The 6000-nt window shown below is 38.6% G+C and overlaps 1 long non-coding RNA gene across 1 annotated transcript in view; it reads right to left on the reverse strand.

Moving 5' to 3' along the window:
* The window catches only part of LOC109571026 (uncharacterized), a 28596-nt gene extending 22822 nt beyond the window's left edge, over positions 1–5774 (reverse strand). Inside the window, exon 1 of the long non-coding RNA XR_002182585.2 lies at positions 3989–5774. This is a non-coding gene — a long non-coding RNA (uncharacterized lncRNA). The remainder of the gene's footprint in view (positions 1–3988) is intronic.
* Positions 5775–6000: the final 226 nt, after the last annotated feature.

Genomic DNA, 6000 nt, shown 5'->3' on the forward strand with positions numbered 1-6000 from the left:
CTGCATTGCAGTTTGTATATGCACTGTTCTCCTATACTTTTCGCGTATCAGAATCACACACTGGCAAGGGCCTTCCCCTTCAACGGGACACTTCTCCAGGTCACTGCTGGTGACTTCTCAACAGCTGGGCCACCACTGTGTGCCAGAGAGTGTTGTGGCGTTCCTCCTGTCTTCTCAACAGAACCGACTGTGTCAGCTTATCCTCTGGGAAACAGGTGCCCAGTAGAAATTACAAATACAAGAGCCTTATCAAGGGAAAATCTCTGAAGAAAAAAAAGAGGGTAGTGGGAGGAAGCAGGGGGAGCCTACAGACTGCCAGGTTGATCAGACATTTATGAAAGGAAGTTGCATAGGAAAACCTGACTGCAGAGCTGTGTTGAGAAAATCTTGGTGGAGTCAGTGGGCACCGAGACTGCATGTGAAGAGTCCACATCAGACAGAAAGGCCACAGCTCTCACGCCCCCACCACGTTGTCAAAAGCTGGGAGCCGCCCTGGGAGATGCATCTTCCTGTGAAGTCAGAGGCCACTGGAGGCCGCAGGTCACCTGTTCTTGCAGTGTGAAGTCTGAGATGTCATTGTGGAGTCAGGATGGGGCATGTTTAGCCCCTTTATGGTTGCAGAGGGGAATCTTCGACTTATACATGGGGTGGGAACATTATGGACCTGTTGTCCACAGAGCTATTTCTTACTTTCTCATCATCTTAACAGAGCATTTTATTATTTTTTGTCATTTTTGTGATTTATTACCAGGTCTTTAGTTAGTTAGCTTTCAGGCAGTATGCTCCATCCATGATGACTTGCCAGCATTGGATTCTTGGTCTTTGTTAGGCATTTGCATCTGATATCCTATCCCACCTTCCTACCTGACTCTGGCACACTTTTCTGACACATCACTTGGTAATTCTCAATCTTATATGACATTCTGTTCTAGCCTTGTGGTTTCCCACCCATTTCTTCCTGCACTCACTTCCCATCACCAGAAATCAACTTGCCTATATCTTACCAGAGATCAAATTGTGGGCATCCCTTGGATCATAGAAAAAGCAAGAGAATTCCAGAAAAACATCTACTTCTGCTTCAGTGACTATGCCAAAGCCTTTAACTGTGTGGATCACAACAAACTGTGGAAAATTTTTTAAGAGATGAAAAATCTCTTACCTGACTCCACCTTACCTAACTTCTGAGAAACCTGTATGCAGGTCAAGAAGCAACAGCTAGAACCGGACATGGAACAATGGACTGGCTCCAAATTGGGAAAGGACAACAGCAAGGTTGTATATTGTCACCTTGTTTATTGAACTTGTATGCAGAGTACATCAAGCATATACCAGTCTGAATGAAGCACCAACTGGAATCAAAATTTCTGGGAGATATATCAATAACCTCAGATACGTAGATGATACCACCCTTATGGCAGAAAGTGAAAAGGAACTGAAAAACCTCTTGATGAAGGTAAAAAAGGAGAGTTAAAAATCTGGCTTAAAACTCAACATTCAAAAAACTAAGATCATGGCATCCAGTCCCATCACTTCATGGCAAATAGATGGGGAAACAATGGAAACGGTGAGAGACTTTATTTTATTGGACTTCAAAATCACTGCAGATGGTAACTGCAGCCATGAAATTAAAAGACACTTGCTCCTTGAAAGACAAGCTATGACCAACCTAGACAGCATATTCAAAAGCAGAGACATAATTACTTTGCCAACAAAGGTCTGTCTAGTTAAAGCTATGGTTTTTCCAGTAGTTATATGTGGATATGAGAGTTGGACCATAAAGAAGGCTGAATGATGAAGAAGCTGTGGTATTGGAGAAGACTCTTGAGAGTCCCTTGGGCTACAAGGAAATCAAACCAGTAGATATTAAAGGAAATCAATCCTGAATATTCATTAGAAGGACTGATGTTGAAGCTGAAGCTCCAATACTTTGGCTGCCTGATGCAAAGAGCAGACTCATTAGAAAAGATCCTGATGCTGGGAAAGATTGAAGCCAGGAGGAAAAGCGGATGAGAGAGGACAATATGGTTGGATGGCATCACTGACCTAATGGATATGAGTTTGAGCAAGCCCCAGGAGATAGCGAAGGACAGAGAAGCCTGGTGTACTGCAGTTCATGGGGTCACAAAGAGTTGGACATGACTGAGCAACTGAACAACAATATCTTACCTACTCACAATCTTATTAATTTCTTGCTGACTTAACGTGAAACATTAATATCAATTAAAATAATATGCAACTCGTATTATGCCACTGCAGTGAGGTCACTGACCCTATAATGAATGACACTGTCATTCTGGTTAAGATTAGTTACAGTATAAGAACACTTAAAATGCTGTGAAATCATATAGTTTCCATTTGAAATAAACTGGACAGAGATTTTCTTAAATATAACTACAATCTTATAAATTAACAATATAATTCACTTAAGTTGAAACTCTGAAACAATCATTTCTAAACCATTAACAAGAAGAAATAAATCTTGATTCACCAGACTATAGGAAAGTAGATTCTATTTCTCTATTCTCTCTACAACACGTGACATTAATAAATTACAGTCATATGAAAAGGTGAATTCAACTATACATCAAAATAAGATAAAAATTTAAGGAAGGGGTGTATCAGACAGTTTGTTTTCTATAAAGGCTATATCTACCAGAGTGAACCATTTAAAAATACTAATATAGAATGTTATCTGGAGTAGGAAATGGCAACCCACTCCAGTATTCTTGCCTGGAGAATCCCAGGGATAGAGGAGCCTGGTGGGCTGCTGTCTATGGGGTTGCACAGGGTCATATGCTTCATATGACTTCATATGACTGAAGCGACTTAGCAGCAGTAGCAGCAGCAGCAGAGTGTTATCTGAGTCTTATAACATAAATGTAAAAGTATATTACTGGTGGGAATGTAAGTTGTTGTAAACTTAAAGCAATGGAAATAAAAATTTTAAGTTTATGATTTAAATTTTTTGAAAGATAGACTTTTAGGCTTTCAGTGTACACACTGAATATATCTATTGGCTTCAAGAGCACTTAAGCAATTACATTTTGATAGAAATAAGGACATGTTATCCCTTTTGAAATATTAGCATCATTGTAGAATAGAAAGACATAGGCCTGGAAACCAGTCTAACTAGCTGCTAATCTCATCTCTATCATAAATCAATTTTTTCCTTTGGTCCAGTCATTAACTCAGCCTTTTCATCTGAAAAATTAGAGGAATGGCCAAAGTTTATAGCTAAACTAAAATTATGTGATTATTACCATTAATTCACTAGAAAATATAAAAGCCATCTTTTCACATACATTCTGTTTTGTAACATGATATAAAACCAAATAAAATTTCAGGTATTGTAACAGCTCTGTCAGTGATTAGTATTATCAATCAGTACCAATGTTTATCAAGCTTTTAATTTCTAGGGATATTCCAGAAAATGTTTGTATTACATTTAAGACAACTCTTTTTTTTTTTTTTTTTTTGAGAGAGAGAGAGTAAATGGAGAAATATTTGCAACTACCAAATCCAACTGTGCTTTGTATCAACTGTAGCACAGAGGTCAAAAATCAGTGACTTGAATAAGATGGACTTTATATTTTTCTATGTAAAACAAATCCAGGAATAAGCAATCCAAGTTCATGAAGCCTTTACAAACCAAAGCTCCTTCTTAGTTTCTACTCTGCCTTCTGCAAAGCAATCGTCATGGTCCAAAATGGCTCCTAGGGCACCAGCCTTCACATTTGTATTTCACATAACAGGATGGAGGGAAAATACAGAAAAGGAATAGACAGCTCCTTTAAAGTAGCACACCACTTTTGCTACAGGAGGTGGGCCAAACTGTCATCTCTTGGCTATAATCAGCTGCAAAAACAGATGCCCTCACTTCTTCCTGGTCTGCAATGTGTTTACTGGCCACCAGCATTGTTATTACAAAGTAAGGAAGGAAGACAAGGTACTGGGATTCCACTAGCCATCTCTGCAACAATATGCTTACCTCATCCTCTAAGAAGTTATTGTAAGTATGACGCTTTATTTCCAAGAATTTGTTTAGCTTCTAGCCTTCCAGCTTTTTCCTGATTTCTGTTCCATTACCTTGCTCTGATTTTTTTGGTTTCAAGCTGGCCACCGGCCTTTCTTCTAATCTGGCTTCTTCCTGGGACTGCCTTTCAAAGCACAGCCTCTTCTTGGCTCAGCCACTGGAGCCTACAGTCAAGAGATGCATTCCCCACCTTCAAGTCCAGCTCTGTAAGTCCATTCTCAAGCCTGAACCTAGCACTTCAGCTCCTTTCTTTTCAAGGAAAAGAGATCATCCACTAACAGTCTAAGGTTTTTCTGTGCAAACTATGACCCTGGTTTTTCAAGCTATATCTAAATTTTACTAACAGATAGGTTTTCATCTTTTAGACCAATTGCTCCGTGACTATATTGATTGATTCATCCATTGCCTTATTACCAAACATCTATTGAGTACCCATCCCACACCAGACACTGAATTAGCAGAGAATCCTTTTTCCTCTATATTGACTTATTTTTTATAAAACACAAGCTCTGAAACCAGCAGCAAAAGTGGATTAAGGATTGATCACTCTTTTTCTTACCCAGAACACATTGCCACGTGAAACAAGGGATCACTGTGTACTTTCACAATGCCTCCCAGGCTAATATTTCAATATTTCAAGACAGTTATAGCACATTTCCTTATTTATCTCCCTGACTCTTTCAACTCCTGGGTTTCAGTTGTTGGCAGGTAGACTTTGGCACCTTCCTGTGGATATTCTTACACACCTTCCAGCAGGAATAGCTTCAAAGAATCAGCCTATTTACTGTTACTGATTATGCAACCCATCATCCTGACAACCATAACACTACTTCCTGGAATTATGAGAACACACTGTACTGAACTGGCAATTGGTGGAAAGAAGTTTAAAAATAATTTCTCCAGAAAATAGTTTATGATAAATCGAAAGCAATTTAAAGTATTTCTTACATCAAGTGATGCCTAAATATATTTCAATAATCTAAAGCAGACAAGTCATAGAAAATATTTTCGAAAACAATAGAGTGATTTAATATAGGCCTTTAGTTTCAATGAGATCAGATTCCTGGCAATGAGGTCAAATTCTTGGCAAATCACCAAATGTGTAAATTCAGATACGAGTTTCCATTCAAACATGGGGATCTGAAGGTAAAAAGTGGCATTATCCACTCAAAATGGGTTAATTGTATGATCTAAAAACCAAACAAGTTAACTTAGACTCTCATAATGCTGTTATAGCATCTCAATTGTCTATTAATAAAATCAAATATCAAAAATGTGTGTTTGCTTTTAAGACCTTGAAAACTCCCCTTGTTTCCTCCTTTTCCTCATTATCAGATTTTTTTAAACAATAATCTCTATATTTTTCACCCACTCTGTCACCACTTGCTCAGTTTTGTCACTCTTAGGACTTGGTATATAATGTACAATCAGATTTACTGCAGGAATAAATGCATTGCAAACACACACATACACATACATGTGTTTCTTGTCTTGCCTGCAGTAAGTCTGCCACAAGTCCAGTGACTCTGCAGAACATTTTCCTTCTGAAGTTTCAGGGATCTAGAATGTTCCATCTCATGGTTCCAGAATCTCACTGCAGTAAGTCCTCTACATAAGAACAAGCTCTGTTCCAAGAGCGTGCTTGTAAGTCCAGGTTGTCTGCAAGTCCAACAGAGTTAGCCTAGGTATCCAACTAACACAATCTGCTATTTCATACTATACTGTAATAGGTTAATAATACTTTTCACACAGATAGTACATAAAAGACAAACAAAAAAAAATTAAGTGCTTTTAATCTCTCAGTACAGTACCTTGAAAAGTACGGTAGTTCAGTACTACCTGGCATACAGAGACTGGTATCGAGTGTATAGGAAAGAAATGTTCCTGACTGGAAGAAGGAGAGGAGGTAGGAGATGGTAGAGTTGAAGAATCATCAGCAATAGGAGAAGGTGGGGCAAGCTGCAGTT

Source organism: Bos indicus, chromosome 17 (assembly GCF_029378745.1).
Source record: "Bos indicus isolate NIAB-ARS_2022 breed Sahiwal x Tharparkar chromosome 17, NIAB-ARS_B.indTharparkar_mat_pri_1.0, whole genome shotgun sequence".
Classification (NCBI taxonomy): domain Eukaryota; kingdom Metazoa; phylum Chordata; class Mammalia; order Artiodactyla; family Bovidae; genus Bos; species Bos indicus.